The following is a 17,467-nucleotide window of genomic DNA, read 5'->3' on the forward strand; positions in this document are numbered from 1 at the left end:
GGATCCTGGGATTGTATTCATTGGAGTTTAGAAGGTTAAGGGGAGATCTAATAGAAACTTACAAGATAATACATGGCTTGGAAAGGGTGGACGCTAGGAAATTGTTTCTGTTAGGTGGGGAGACTAGGACCTGTGGGCACAGTCTTAGATTTAGAGGGGGTCAATTCAGAACAGAAATGCGGAGACATTTCTTCAGCCAGAGAGTGGTAGGCCTGTGAAATTCGTTGCCGCGGAGTGCAGTGGAGGCTGGGACGCTAAATGTCTTCAAGGCCGAGATTGATAAATTCTTGATGTCACAAGGAATTAAGGGCTACGGGGAGAATGCGGGTAAGTGGAGTTGAAATGCCCATCAGCCATGATTGAATGGCGGAGTGGACTAGATGGGCCGAATGGCCTTACTTCCACTCCTATGTCTTATGGTCTTATGTCTTATGGTCTTAAGCCCTCCAGTTGTGTTCCTGACAAAGGGCTTACATTGTGAACATCAAAATCATATCCAGGTATTTCAGGTTGGAATGTGGGCTGGGGAGAAACGTTTATCCCAATTGCACTTTCCAATTGGAAATCTTTTGCCCTTGGAATATCCATCTTAAGGGAATGTATTTATAAACATTCAGGCTATTGTTCATGCACCCAGGAGTAGAACATGTATTGTTATGGACTAGACCAAATCCCCTCAAAATATATTCAGAAAATAGTCTAGAGCCTAACTTTTCCTGATTTTAAAGTTTAAAATCACACAACACCAAGTTATTGTCCAACTGGTTTATTTGGAGGCACCAGTTTTCGAAGCACTGCTCCTTCCTCAGGTGGAGAAAGTGAGGACTGCAGATGCTGGAGATCAGAGCTGAAAATGTGTTGCTGGAACAGCGCAGCAGGTCAGGCAGCATCCAAGGAGCAGGAGAATCGACGTTTCGGGCATAAGCCCTTCTTCCGAAACGTCGATTCTCCTGCTCCTTGGATGCTGCCTGACCTGCTGCGCTTTTTCCAGCAACACATTTTCAGCTCCTTCCTCAGGTGGCTATTTGAAAGGTAAGTGTAAGGTGTTGCATTCCAGATGCAATTCGACTGTTCAACTACTCGACGTTAAGCAAAACACAGTATTGTTTAAATACAGTAATTAAAATATAACCAAAGAAAGAAGAAGTTGGAATAATTAACTCTACTGGAAAACTTAACCAAATAATAGATTATCTAACTACTAAGCAATAACTGTTCCAATGCAGTGACATCACATAACATCCTTGGCGAAAGGCAAGTTCTGTAAAACAGATTGTCTCACAGGCAACTCCAGTAGCCCAGGAGGAAAAACATCAAGATAACTCTGAGAGAGTGTAGCGGGGAGAGATGTACTACAGCAACAGACCCAGCAACCACTACTACTGCTGAAAAAACTAAGAAACTAAAAAGCTGATTCTGTGGGAGTTTGACTACACCCATTCAGGCTGTTTCTATTGTTCCAGCTCTAATATAATCCCATGGCCTCCCAAACTGTTTCCTCTAGTGGTTCTATGGAGACTGTTCTCACCTCTGCCTTAAAACATCTCTTTAAAAAACGGATAAAATAGCCAATTAAACTCAACACTCGACAGAGATAAGTTGGATTTTACTACAAATTCTGCAACGCCAATTGAAATGTTTCACCACGGGCCTTTAGAAACCTTAAAGTATATCAAATTGAAGCAAGCAGAGGTTGGATAGGGTGCAGAAAACAGTAACTTGCACGATCCCATCGAGGGTAGGGTTATTGGAGCAGCGGGGAATTCTCTGTGGGTTCTGCCTGTTAAAAATGAGGAAGTAACTTCAATTTATATAGCGCCTTTCACACCCTTACAAGGTTCCAAAAAAAAAGGATGGTGGGAATGGAAAGAAAGCGGATTTGTGGACTGCTTTTGAAGCTTTTAGTAGGATGGAAAGTATACACGATCGTGTTGGAGAGAATCATCACAACCAGATACTGCTGCCTTTGATCATAAGAACCAGGAATATATTAAGTGATCCATACCCCACAAGCCTGTTGCACCATTCAGTACAATTTCGTGTAATCTTTGGGAAGGCAAAGAAGATGCAGGAACCTAATGAAAAAGAAAGATCAGTGCTTCAGAAAGTACAAGCCTGAATTTGGGACGTTTTGGAATTGGGATAAAGACAATTTTCCAGCTACTGACTTTCACAATAAAGTGCCTCATCAGCCTCCAGCAATGAAAAAGCATGAAAGACTCTTCACTCCGTTTCCCATTCCCGACTGCCTCAGAAACCTGGACAAGAAATAAACAGTGCAAGAGAATAGAGGCCTTTCAGAAAGTAGATAGAAGGGGGAGGGGGCATAAACATAATGTTCAAAACTCCACACACAACGGGGAGGTGCGGGGAGTCATGGGTGCAATAAAAACTCTAAAAAAGTGATTACCGGAAATGAAGGTTTTAAGCATTGAATCCCTACAGTGTGGAAGCAGGCCATTGGGCCCATCGAGTCCACACCAACCCTCTGAAGAGCATCCCACCTAGACCTACCCCATCCCTGAAACCCTGCAATTCCCATGGCTGACCCACGGAGCCAGCACATCCCTGGGTAATTTGCCATGACCAATCCACCCTAACCTGTACATCGTCTAGACTGATGGAGGAAACTGGAGCACACAGACACAGGAGGAATATGGGAACTCCGCACAGACACAGGGGGAATGTGCAAACCCCACACAGACCCAGGGGGAATGTGCAAACCCCACACAGACCCAGGGGGAATGTGCAAACCCCACACAGACCCAGGGGGAATATGCAATCTCCACACAGACCCAGGGGGAATATGCAATCTCCACACAGACCCAGGGGGAATATGCAATCTCCACACAGACACAGGGGGAATATGCAAACCCCACACAGACCCAGGGGGAATATGCAAACCCCACACAGACACGGGGAATATGCAAACTCCACACAGACACGGGGAATATGCAAACTCCACACAGACACAGGAGGAATATGCAAACTCCACACAGACACAGGAGGAATATGCAAACTCCACACAGACCCGGGGGAATATGCAAACCCCACACAGACACAGGGGAATATGCAAACTCCACACAGACACAGGGGAATATGCAATCTCCACACAGACACGGGGGAATATGCAAACTCCACACAGACCCAGGAGAAATATGCAAGCTCCACACAGACCCAGGGGGAATATGCAAACTCCACACAGACCCAGGGGAAATAGGCAAACTCCACACAGGCCCAGGGGGTATATGTGAACTCCACACAGACACAGGAGGAATATGCAAACTCCACACAGACACAGGAGGAATATGCAAACCCCACACAGACACAGGAGGAATATGCAAACCCCACACAGGGACGGGGTATATGCAAACTCTACACAGACACAGGGGGAATATGAAAACTACACACAGACCCAGGGGGAATATGCAAACCCCGCATAGACACAGGGGAAATATGCAAACCCCATACAGACATGGGGAGAATATGCAAACTCCACACAGACCCAGGGGGAATATGCAAACCCCACACAGACCCAGGGGGAATATGTAATCTCCACACAGACCCAGGGGGAATATGCAATCTCCACACAGACCCAGGGGGAATATGCAAACTCCACTCAGACATGAAGGAATATGCAAACCCCACACAGACACGGGGGAATACGCAAACCCCACACAGACCCAGGGGGAATATGCAAACCCCACACAGACATGGGGGGAATATGCAAACTCCACACAGACCCAGGGCGATATGCAAACTCCACACAGACATGGGGGAAATATGCAAACTCCATACAGACACAGGGGGAATATGCAACTCCACACAGACCCAGGGGGAATCTGCAAACCCCACACAGACACAGGGGGAATATGCAAACCCCACACAGACATGGGGGGAATATGCAAACTCCACACAGACCCAGGGCGATATGCAAACTCCACACAGACATGGGGGAAATATGCAAACTCCATACAGACACAGGGGGAATATGCAACTCCACACAGACCCAGGGGGAATCTGCAAACCCCACACAGACACAGGGGGAATATGCAAATTCCACACAGACACAGTGGGAATATGCAATCTCCACACAGACCAGGGGGAATATGCAAACTCCACACAGACCCAGGGGGAATATGCAATCTCCACATTGACACGGGGGAATATGCAAGACTCACATAGACACAGGGGGAATATGCAAACCCCACACAGGGACGGGGTATATGCAAGCTCCACACAGACACAGGGCGAATATGCAAGCCTCACAGAGACCCAGGGGTAATATGCAAACCCCACACAGGCACAGGGGGATATGCAAACTCCACACTGATATGGGGGATATGCAAACCTCAGACACAGGGGGCATATGCAAATCCCACACATTCACGGGGAATATGCAAACTCCACACAGACACGGGGGAATATGCAAATCTCACACAGATACAGGGGGAATATGCAAACTCCACACAGACCCAGGGGGAATACGCAAACCCCACACAGACACAGGGGGAATACGCAAACCCCACACAGACACAGGGGGAATATGCAAACCCCATACAGGCATAGGGGGAATATGCAAACCTCACACAGATACGTGGGAATATGCAAACCCCACACAGACACAGGGGGAAAATGCAAACTCCACACAGACCCAGGAGGAATATGCAAATGCCCCACCGATGCAGTTGCCCAAGGCTGGAATCGAACCTGAGTCCTTGGTGCTATGAGGCAGTGATGCTGACTACTGAGCCACTGTGCTGCTCCACGGACCTTAGTGTTTTGACCTTTGATCTGAATTGAAAAGCCACAGAGATCTCTTCAGGAAATGTAAAGTGGAGGGAAGCAGAAGAGGAGCCGGCCCAGGGAGGGAGTCGTTGGATGAAGGGCTCCCCTTCGGCTACAGTGGGTCCGAAGGTGGCATTAGACAGAGAGGTTCTAGTAGAGGGTCTAGGGGCAACAACAGAGGGTGAGAACTACACTGAATAAGTGACTGTCTCAGCTGGACTCAGGACAACATTGGCTGCAGCCATAGTCCCTTGAACAAAAGACATTATCTCTAACAGTGGTCCTGCTGTACCATCCTAACAAGTTTATTTAGTGAATGTCAACATTTACCATTAAAATAATCACCTCAAATTGTAAAGCACAGCACTGTAATTAGTCTGTCACTCCCACAATAAAAACACAGAAACTATTTCTTCGGCAATGCAGGCTAATCCCCTGTGCGTGATCTCCTCCATCATTGAAATAATTTGCTAAATCCTAACATTAAATAATTCTGAATTGGAAATTCTTTAACATGTATGAATTGAATTACCTCAGAGTCCACATTGCTATTTGAGGTTTGGATTTGTAATTTATCATTTTAAAGCAACAATCACCACACATTTTCCAAAATAGTCGCTGAAAATGCTATTTTGCAGATAAATCTTTGATTCATCTAATGAATAGCTTAGTAGGAAAACAATATTGCTATAATGCTCCAGCATCAGCTGGTGTTCGTTCACCTGTCTCCGGAACATTCCGGGCGTACCAGCATTCACCTGTCTCCGGAACATTCTGGGAATTTCCTGGTCACCCGCCTGATGGAATGCATGTTGGAATTCTGTGGAATTCTTTACTGGAGTCAGCTGTCGAGGCTGGATCTTTGAGGATATTCAAGGCTGAGGTAGATTTTCAATCAGTAAGGGAATCAGGGGTTTGTGGGGAAAAGGCAGGAAGGTGGTGTTGAGGATCATTAAATCAGCCATGAATGGTGGAGCAGATTGGATGGGCAGAATGGCCTACTTCTGTTTCTATGCCTTATGATTTTGTGAAGGCTGTACTATTACTATCCAGAGCTCAGGAACATGCGTGGGGAAGTGTGTGTGTTGCTACAGCAACCCTAAATCCCTGGGGCTATTGGCTCAGTTTACTGGGAGGTTGGTGTGGGTGAGATTGGTGCCAAAAGCATGTGGTTCTAATCGCCGTTCAGGCTGAGCTGGACTGGGGGAGCCCTACATCTGTTGGCTTTGGATGGAACTTGCCTTCAGACAAGCAAGCTCCCGTTGTCAAAGATCGAAGGGAGTCAGAGAGTGGGGGAGGGGAAACGCTGTCTGACTGACTGTCACAAATCATCCAATCACACAACCTGGAAGGTAGGACTTCCCAAAATATCTCCAGTCTTCCCATGTTTGGGTATTTTCTCTTGGCTTTTTCTGTCTCTGTCTCTTTCTTTTTTGTCAGCTGGCGGCACTGGATCCTCTGGAGCAGGAAGTCATGAGAAGCCCCTTCCTGGAATTAATCTAGAACAGCCAAACCTTAACCGTTCAGAGATGGGGCAGTAGACCATTGGCCACAAGTGTTGTTCATTCTTTTCTTCAGAGTCAATACTGAGATGGTCTCATCTAGTTCTCAAATCCCAACCTCAGTCAACTCCCTTGGGAATCAAGTAACCCTATTCTGTTCCTGACATCCCAGCTTTGTAAAGTGTGTGTGTGTGTGTGTGTGTCTGTGTGTCTGTTTGTGTGTGTGTGTGTGTCTGTGTATGTGAGTGTGTCTGTGTGTGTGTGTCTGTGTGTGTGTGTGTCTGTCTGTGTATGTGAGTGTGTCTGTTTGTGTGTGTGTATGTCTGTGAGTGTGTCTGTGTGTGTCTGTTTGTGTGTGTGTGTCTGTCTGTGTATGTGAGTGTGTCTGTGTGTGTGTCGTCTGTGTATGTGAGTGTGTGTGTGTCTGTCTGTGTGTGTGTGAGTGTCTGTCTGCCTGTGTATGTGTGTGTGTCTGTGAGTGTGTCTGTTTGTGTGTGTGTCTGTCTGTGTCTGTCTGTCTATCTGTGTATGTGAGTGTGTCTGTGTGTTTAGTCTGTGTCTGTCTGTGTATGTGAGTGTATGTGTGTCTGTCTGTGTATGTGAGTGTATGTGTGTCTGTCTGTGTATGTGAGTGTGTGTGTGTGTCTGTGTATGTGTGTCTGTGTCTGTCTGTGTATGTGAGTGTGTGTGTGTCTGTCTGTGTATGTGTGTGTGTGTCTGTGTGTGTCTGTCTGTGGATGTGTGTCTGTCTGTCTGTGGATGTGTGTGTGTCTGTGTGTGTCTGTCGGTGTATGTGTGTGTGTCTGTCTGTGTATGTGTGTGTGTCTGTCTGTGGATGTGTGTGTGTGTCTGTCTCTGTATGTGTGTGTGTGTGTCTGTGTGTGTCTGTCTGTGTATGTGTGTGTCTGTGTATGTGTGTGTGTGTGTCTGTGTATGTGTGTGTGTGTGTCTGTGTATGTGTGTGTGTCTGTCTGTGGATGTGTGTGTATCTGTTTCTGTATGTGTGTATGTGTGTGTGTCTGTGTGTATGTGTGTGTCTGTCTGTGTATGTGTTTGTGTGTCTGTGTGTGTCTGTCTGTGTATGTGTTTGTGTGTCTGTGTGTGTCTGTCTGTGTATGTGAGTGTGTGTGTGTGTCTGTCTGTGTATGTGTCTGTGTGTGTATGTGTCTGTCTGTGTGTATCTGTCTGTGTATATGAGTGTGTGTGTGTCTGTCTGTCTGTGTATGTGTGTGTCTGTGTGTGTCTGTCTGTGGATGTGTGTGTGTGTCTGTCTGTCTGTGTATGTGTGTGTGTCTGTGTGTGTCTGTCTGTGGATGTGTGTGTGTGTGTGTCTGTCTGTGGATGTGTGTGTGTGTGTGTCTGTCTCTGTATGTGTGTGTGTGTCTGTGTGTGTGTCTGTGGATGTGAGTGTATGTGTCTGTGTATGTGTGTCTGTGTGTGTCTGTGTGTGTATGTGTCTGTCTGTGTGTATCTGTCTGTGTATATGAGTGTGTGTGTGTCTGTCTGTCTGTGTATGTGTGTGTGTGTCTGTGTGTGTCTGTCTGTGGATGTGTGTGTGTGTCTGTCTGTCTGTGTATGTGTGTGTGTCTGTGTGTCTGTTTGTGTATGTGTGTGTGTCTGTGTATGTGTCTGTCTGTCTGTGTATGTTTGTGTGTGTGTCTTTGTGTGTCTGTCTGTGTATGTGAGGAAGGTCAAGTCTTGACTCTGACACTGATGCTTTGATCCTTAAATGAGGAGGGAGACATCCTGTGTTTCTCACAGTGCAAATGAGCTGAGCAGCAAGACATTACAAAGAAACTTTATATAAACAATTTCATTTCAACTGGAAATATTTCAAAAATAGACAAAAGCATTGAGATAACCGCCCTAAGTTTCCGATTTCACTATATAAATCTTTTACCATTGATGGAAGCGTGCTTTGGAATTTTAGTCCATGATAAAACACATCTTCTGAGTCCAATTCTTTGATTGGTTCCTGCAAGTCTTTGAAATTCCCAAGAACTCCTGAAGTTGGAGATAACCCCACAGCCTACATCGATGTCAAGCTCGGTCTGTACAAACGGTTTCGGGGAAACTTTCAGTTAAATTTTCATGGCCGGGTTGGACCTTCTCAATCCAGTATCCCATCATCCAGCAATCTCTGGATATCCTACCCACTCAAACCCCACAGCGCTTCCAGTTTTCCAGAATTATACTGACAGGGGAAGTGACCAAACATAAGGTCTTTTTTTGGTCTCTGTTATTTTGCACAGCACTTTATAAGTATTTTTAGCAATTCATAGAGTCATAGAGCTAGACAGCACAGAAACAGCCCCATCAGTCCAATTCGTCCACACCGACCAGATATCCTAAATTAATCTAGTCCCATTTGCCAGCATTGACCTTTATCCCTCTAAAACCTTACTATTCATGTCCCCATCCAGGTGCCTTTTAAACTTTGTAATTGTACCAGCCTCCACCACGTCCTCTGGCAGCTTATTCCCACTGGGTAAAAAAGTTGCCCCTTATGTCCCTTTTAAATCTTTCTCCTCTCACTTTAAACCTATGCCCTCTACTTTTGGTCTCCACTACCCGGGGGAAAAGACCTTCACTATTCACCCTATCCATGCCCCTCATGATTTTATAAACCTCTATAAGTGTGCCCATGGATGCTTGTACTTTACAGCATTGGCAATCAGCTGTGATAGTTCACTGCTCCTTTTCTCAGTCTCTCACATGGACTCCTGCTCCCTCTCTCTTTTCTTCTGTATTAAAGTACCATTGTGTTGATTTGTTTTCAAGGTTCCAACACAGAGCGAGTGCTAATGAGACAGTAATTACAGCTCCATTCCCTTGTTGACCCTGGCAAAGGATCTTGCAATGTTCTAATGGTTTCTGGGCGCAGGTTGTGAGGTACATCTTGTACCAGCTCAACTCCTGACAATGAGATTCTAGTTAAGAGAGAGTTTCTGGTTCTCACTGGGAGCAATTCCACTTTCACTGACATGTGGTCAAAGTTCTTAATCTTGCGCTCATCAGGAAAAAAACAGAGGGACCTAGGGGTGCATAATTCCCTTTGATGTTTACGTCACATACAGACAGGCTGGTTAAATAGGCATTTGGCACGCTTGCCTTCATTGCTCAGTCCTTTGAGTACAGGAGTTGGGATGTTATGCTGAGGTTCTACAGGACATTGGTGAGGCCTCTCCTGGAGTACTGTCTCCAGTTCTGGTCTCCCTGTTATAGGAAGGTTATTATTAAGCTGGAGATGGTTCAGAAGAGATTGACCATGATGTTGCTGGTTGGGGAAGGTTCGAGTTATAAGGAGAGGTTAGATAGGCTGAGACATTTTTCGCTGGAGCATAGGAGGTTGAAGTTTATAAAATAATGAGGGGGTTTAGATGGAGTTAATGGTAGCTCTCTATTCCCTAGGGTGGGAGATTTCAAGACTAGAGGGCTTATTTGTAAAGTGAGAGAAGAGAGATTTTAAAAAAGACACGAGGGAAAATGTTCTACACAGAGGGTGGCTCACATGTGGAATGACCTTCCTGAGGAAGTGGTGGATGCGGGTGCAGTTGCAACATTTAAAAGCCATTTGGATAAGTACATGAACAGGAAAGGTTTGGAGGGATATGGGCCAGGAGCAGGCAGGTGGGACTAGTTTAGTTTGGGATTATGGTCAGCACGGACTGGTTGAACCGAAGGGTCTGTTTCCCTGCTGTATGACCCAATGACTCTAATTGACAGAAATGCCAATTCAAGTGGCAGGGTGGGGGGTACAGCATTTATACTGCATGAGAGAAGCATGCTGATTGGTTGGCAAGTGGAATCTTATTGGTGGAGTGTTGCCATGGAGAATGCATCTGCTAATGCTGATTGACAGTTAACTGCCAGGCTTTGTTTAAATTTTAAACCAGTCTGACTTGGGCATTGCCTTGAAAAGTGAAAAAAGGTCGCTGAACCTGAAACATTAACTCTGTTTTCTCTCTCCCTCTCCACAGATGCTGCCAGACCTGCCGAGTTTCTCCGGCAATTTCTGTTTTTGAAAGTGAACCAGCAAATGGCTGTCACCTATTCTGTTGGGTTAAAACAGATCTAGTGCATGTCCATGTTGTTTATATCCACAGAGACCAGGGCCCTGGGCATTAACATTTGCATGTTCTGTACCTGCAGTTCCACACTGTGAACCTGACGAGAAATCATAACTCGGCTGTCAGACGTCATCATCCCCCACTCTGGATTATCCAACAAATGTTGTCAATTGCAGAATCAAATCCAACATTGGATACTGGGTTGGGAATTTAGGAAGCTCAGGCTAGTTGGGGTGTGGTCGGATGCTTGCTTATTGTGGATTGTCGAAGGCTTTTCTTCAGCAATGCTTGGATTCTGAACTATCCAGCAACAGTCACTCACTCCCAGGACGTAGGAGCGATCGACCATCTCTGGGTGTCCTGAAGATTTACTGGGACCTTCCCCAGGGGCAATCTCATTTTTCTCTCAAATTCACCCTCAGGATATGGGTGCCACTAGCCTGATGACTGGTCACTGCTTTTGAAATTTTTGGTTATTCTTTCTTGGGATACGCACATTGCTGGCTGGGTCAGCGTCCATTTTCCGTCCCTAGTTGCCCCTCGCGAAGGTCATGGTGCGCTGCCATCTTGAACCACTGCAGTCCACCTCCTTGTTCCCATATTCCTATGGATCAATCATTCCTGCATTCTGGAGGAGAATCACTGCTGGTCGCTGAGATTTCCAATATTATTGGGAACGACCTGACCCAGCTGTGAGAGCCACTCTTTCTTTCAGAGTTGGGTTCCAGTTTCCCAATCCCCTCTTTCGAGACAAAGTGTATCTGGTAAATGCCAGAGTGGATTACCCTCATGTCTCTACACATTGATATGGTGAGATATTCTTTAACTTGTCATTGCTAATTGTTTCCATGAACAGTTGATGTATTCTCACCAGTGAGTGGTAAACCTCAAAATGTTCTCCCCAGACAAAACCTATATTTACAAAAGGCCAAGGCTGTAATGTAGTTGCCACAGATTTTCACTGCTCCAACAGGCATGTAATAAATACTTTATAATCCCAGCCTTGCTGTGTTCACTGAAACTATGACGATGACCCGAGAATGGATTATGGTAAAATTGTAGTGATTGTAACAAGGCCATTCAGGTGGACCTGATAGAATATGAGTTTCCTGATTAGGGATCCAATCATGGAGCCCTGGCTGACAGATATAAATAAGACTGTCATAATATAAATAAAAGTCGAAAATTTGCAGATGCTGTAAATCAGGGAAAAAAAAAACCCAGAAATTGTTGTAAAATCTCAGCAGGTCTGGCAGCACATTAGAATCCCTAGAGCATGGAAATAGGCCCTTCAAGTCCACAGTGACCGTCTGAAGAGTGTCCCACCCAAATCCATTCCCCATTACACCACATTTAGATTAGATTCCCTACAGTGTGGAAACAGGCCCTTCCGCCCAACCAGTCCATACCGACTCTTTGAAGAGTAACCCACCCAGACCCATTTCCCTCTGACTAATGCACCTAACACTACGGGTAATTTAGCATGGTCAATTCACCTGACCTGCACGTCTTTGGATTGTGGGAGGAAACCGGAGCACCCGGAGGAAACCCACGCAGACACGGGGAGAATGTGCAAACTCCACACAGACAGTTGCCCGAGGCTGGAATCGAACCCGGGTCCCTGGCGCTGTGAAGCAACTGTGCTAACCACTGAGCCACCGTACCGCCCTCAGTACCTGTGGAGAAAAATCAGAGTTAATGTTTCAGGTTGAGTGACCCCCAGGATGGAGTTAACTCTGATTTCTCTCCTCAGACACAGCCAGAGCTTTTCCCAGCTGAGATTTTCCAGCAATTTCTGTTTCTGTGTCAGGGCCTCTGTTCACTCTGAGAGCTGGATCTGAGGAAGCCAGTGTCAAGGACTCTCCACATGTGACTAAGGGGTGATTTGGTGTCGAGGTAACAGTCTCTCTGGACATATTGCTGAGATGCGTTAAGGTAATTTAAAAAATAATAAACAGAAAGAAACTCAGCAGCCTCTGTGTAGAGGTCACTAAACTGTTCTTGTTGTAACACTATTTATAAAACTAGTGCAGTTCAGTTTCTGGCTAACAGTCACCCCCAGGATGTTGATAGTGGGCGAGTGTAGCAATGGTGATGGCAAGGAATGATGCTTGGACTCTCTCTTGGTGCAGTCAGTTATTGCCTGGCACTTTTGTGGTGTGAATGTCACTTATCACTTATCAGCCTGAACCTTATCAGTCCAGGACCTGCCACCTTTTGGCATTGAGTAGTTGTGGATGGTGAGAGGAAGATGGAATGCAGCATAACTAGTTGTGCAGAGTAGATGGACCAAATGGCCTGCAACTGTGCACTACACTGCGGGTAATATAACCATTTAATTCAGAGATTCCTATGGCACAGAATGACGACATGCAGCCCGTCTGAAATAGCACAACACTCAGTTCCTCTTCCCTGTATTTCCACTTGGCTCTGAAGATGTTTCCTTTTCAGATGTCTCTCCAGTTCCCTCTGCAAGTTCCCTTTTGAATCTGCCGCCCTTGCTCTTTCAGCCTGTGCACCTCCACGTGACCACAACTCGCTGTGTGAAGGTCAAATTCTCCTCCACACCCTCGGTCAGTTACTGCCTTCTCTCCTTACCAAACCTGAGATTCAAGGCTGTTGCTCCTAATTTACTCCATCAAAGGTTTTGACTATTTCCGTTCAGGTTCACCTCAACCTGTTCAAGTCAAGGAAATGACTCTCCCGGCTCTTCAACAACCGAAACCTTCATCTTTCACTGCACCATGGTTCAGGGTAACGTCAGTATAGGGCTGCTCTCTCAACAAGAGAGACAATTGGTGGCGGTTTAAGCAGAGAGTCACCAAACTGTGAGAGCGAAGGAGAGTCACTCATGGTAACCTCAGTTGGTGTGGGAATTGGACCCACGCTGTTGCACCACACCCAGCTGTCGAGCTATCTGAGAGCAAGGCTTCCAGTAAACCTCTTCTGCACCCTCACTAAAAATCTGCTGTCCTTCTCACCAGAATTGGATGACCCACCCTTTCTGCGTGAGCTCCCTGGTGTCACCAAACCTGCTGTTGTTGGGTATAGTGAGTGTAACCTCACAGGAGCTGGGCATCACTGCACTGCACATCGCTGTAACTCCATCACCTTGTGCGCACCGAAGACAGAGAGTTCTTATCTGATTTAGGGTTCCAACATGAGTCTCTGAGCTGAAGGTTCACCACTTCCCAGACCGCAGCCTGACTGGAATCTTCAAACCTGCTGCAAGCATTTTCAACCAAGTGCCCAACAATTTGCAAGATGCTAATCTCACCGCAGGCCTGCCAACTTCTTTGAGATTTCTTTTTGAATTGGGCCCGAACTTGAGTGAGACTCTACAACTAATTGTACCGTCCTTTTATCACCCTGCAACAAGCTAGTTTCAAGTCATTTATTCCCACCAGAATAGCCTGTCCTATCAATTCTTATAATCATCTCAAGGTCAGAAGTCACACGACACTGGATTATAGTCCAACACGTTCATTTGAAATCGCGAGCTTTTGGAGCAGTGCTATTGTTTGACGACTGACTTAGTCCACACCAGCTCCTCCACATCATATAATCATCTCAAACTTGAGATAATTGTCTCAATCTTCTAAATTCAATAAAATAAAAGTCTCCTCTACGAAACTTGCCGTTGTGACTTAACCTCTTTGGTCCTGGTATCATTTGGGACAACTATATGCATTCCAATTCGAAAGGAGGCGCTACTCCCATTGACAGATAGCAGGTTAAATTAGTGACGTGGTAAAGTATGTGTTCAGCACTGACATAGAACATAGAGCCTTACAGCGCAGTACAGGCCCTTCGGCCCTTGATGTTGCGCCGCCCTGTCATACTAATCTGAAGCTCATCCCACCTACACTATTCCATGTACGTCCCATATGCCTGTCCAATGACGACTTAAATGCACTTAGACTTGGCGAATCTACTACCGTTGCAGACAAAGCATTCCATATCCTTACTACTCTCTGAGTAAAGAAACTACCTCTGACATCAGTCCTATATCCATCACCCCTCAATTTAAAGCTATGCCCCCTCGTGCTCACCATCACCATAATTGGAAAAAGGCTCTCACTGTCCACCCTATCTAACCCTCTGATTATCTTATATGTCTCTATTAAGTCACCTCTCAACCTTCTCTCTAACAAAAACAGCCTCCAGTCCCTCAGCCTTTCCTCATAAGACCTTCCCTCCATACCAGGCAACATCCTCGTAAATCTCCTCTGCACCCTTTCCAAAGCTTCCACATCCTTCTTATAATGCGGTGACCAGAACTGTACACAATACTCCCAAGTGCGGCCGTACCAGAGCTTTGTACAGCTGTAGCATAACCTCCTGGTTCCAGAACTCAATCCCTCTATTAATAAAGGCCAAAACACTGTATGCCTTCTTAACAACCCTGTCAATCTGGGTGGCAACTTTCAGGGATCTGTGTACATGTACACCGCGATCTCTCTGCTCATCTGCACTCCCAAGAATCTTACCATTAGCCCAGTACTTTGCATTCCGATTACTCCGTCCAAAGTGTATCACCTCACACTTGTTCACATTAAACTCCATTTGCCACCTCTCAGCCCAGCTCTGCATCCTATCTATGTCTCTCTGCAACCTACTACATCCTTCGTCACTATCCACAACTCCACCGACCTTAGTGTCGTCCGCAAATTTACTAACCCACCCTTCTAAGCCCTCATCCAGATCATTTATAAAAATGACGAACAGCAGTGGACCCAACACTGACCCTTGCGGTACGCCGCTGGTAACTGGACTCCAGGATGAACATGTTCCATCAACTACAACCCTCTGTTTTCTCTAAGCAAGCCAATTACTGATCCAAACTGCTATGTCTCCCACAATCCCATTCCTCCGCATTTTGTATAATAGCCTACTGTGGGGAACCTTATCGAACACCTTGCTGAAATCCAAATACACCACATCAACCGGTTTACTCTCATCTACCTGTTTGGTCACTTTGTCAAAAAACTCAATAAGATTCGTTAGGCACGACCTACCCTTCACAAAACCGTGCTGACTGTCCCTGATCAGATTATTCTTTTCTAGATGGTTATAAATCCTATCTCTTATAACCTTTTCCAACACTTTACCAACAACTGAAGTGAGACTCACTGGTCTGTAATTACCAGGGTTGTCTCTACTACCCTTTTTGAACAAGGGTACCACATTTGCTATCCTCCAGTCCTCAGGCACTATTCCTGTAGACAATGAGGATTTGAAGATCAATGCCAAAGGCTCGGCAATCTCTTCCCTTGCTTCCCAGAGGATCCTTGGATAGATCCCATCCGGCCCAGGGGACTTGTCTATTTTCACACACTGCAGGATTTCTAATACCTCTTCCTTGTGAACCTCAATCTCTTCTAGTCTAGATGCAAGTATCTCTGTATCTTCCTCGCCAACATTTTCATTTTCTATAGTGAACACTGTCAAAAAATATTTATTTAGTGCTTCCCCTATCTCCTCTGACTCCACACACAACTTCCCACTATTATCCTTGATTGGCCCTAATTTAACTCACATCATTCTTTTATTCCTGACATACCTATGGAAAGCCTTTGGGTTAACCCTGATCCTATCCACCAACAACTTCTCATGTCTCCTCCTGGCTCTTCTGAGCTCTCTTTTTAGGTCTTTCCTGACTTCCTTTGTAACCCTCAAGCGCCCTAACTGAGCCTTCACATTTTGCCCTAACATAAGCCTTCTTCTTCTTCTTGACCAGGGATTCCACTTCCTTCGTAAACCACGGCTCACGTGTTCTATATCTTCCTCCCTGCCTGACAGGTACATACTTATCTGGGACACACAGGAGCTTTTCCTTGAATAAGCTCCATATTTTTAATGTGCCCACCCCCTGAGTTTCCTTCCCCATTCTACGCTTCCTAAATCTTTCCTAATTGTATCATAATTTCCCCTCTTGCTCGGTGGAGTACACCTATCCCTTTCCACCACTAAAGTAAACCTGACAGAATTCTGATCGCTGTCTCCAAAGTTCTCACCTACTTCCAAATCTAACACCTGGCCAGGTTTGTTACCCAGTACTAAATTTAATGTCACTTCGCCCCTTGTTGGTCTGTCTACATACTGTGTCAGGAAGCCCTCCTGCACACACTGGACAAAAACCGACCCATCTATAGTACTCGTACAATAGTGTTCCCAGTCAATATTTGGAAAGTTGAAGTCTCCCATGACAACTACCCTGTCTCTCTCACTCCTATCGAGAATCATCTTTGCTATCCTTTCCTCTCCATCTCTGGAACTATTTGGAGGCCCATAGAAAACTCCCAGCACGGTGACTTCTCCTTGACTGTTTCTAACCTCAGACCTTTTTAAAGTGCTCACAGTCGGCTACTAGTGAAACAACTGACTGAGCGAGTTCTGGACTGACACTGAGTGACCCTGTACAGGCTGTGGTATCGAAACCAGATGTAGCATGAATGAGTTTGAACTCCATTTCTGGCCCATGCGATAGTGTAGAAAATGTGGTCACTGAGCGGCACAAACTGGACAGCCCTGTCCTTCCAGTGCCTGTTGAACATGGACTAAATCACCCTGTTTAATAAGCTCCTGGTTTAAAAACCACCTTCATTCATTTCTGTTGCCTGCTCTGTCGAATCCTACAGCCCGGAGGACTCAACATTGAGTTCTCCAATTTCAAATAACCTCTCTCCCCATCCCCCGATTCCCTTCACAGCCCCTCCCTCCTTCCACTGCTCCCTGCTACCAACCGGATTCATTCCTCCCATTGACCAACCAGGTCGTACCCTCTACCTGTCTTCAACCTATCCCCAACTCACCACCCTGCCCCCGCCACCCCCTTTATCTGCAGCTCCCCACACACCCACCCCCCAGTCTCGAAGAAGGGTTATACCCGAAATGTCGACTTCTCCACCTCCTGATGCTGCCTGGCTTGCTGAGTTCTTCCAGTCTCCTGCCTGTCTACTCTCGAATCAGATCCATCCTCAGTGCCTGTTCCTGATGAGTACAGACAAGGTGTCTGTGTTTGTGTGTGTGTGTGTGTGTGTGTGTGTGTAGCTGAAAGCTGGAGGGCTGAACTGGAAAGGATCCGAGTGGCTCGATTTCATTCAG

The sequence above is a fragment of the Chiloscyllium plagiosum genome, unplaced genomic scaffold (genome assembly GCF_037043375.1).
Source record: "Chiloscyllium plagiosum isolate Xiang-an unplaced genomic scaffold, Cpla_swu_hap1 HiC_scaffold_45, whole genome shotgun sequence".
Classification (NCBI taxonomy): Eukaryota; Metazoa; Chordata; class Chondrichthyes; order Orectolobiformes; family Hemiscylliidae; genus Chiloscyllium; species Chiloscyllium plagiosum.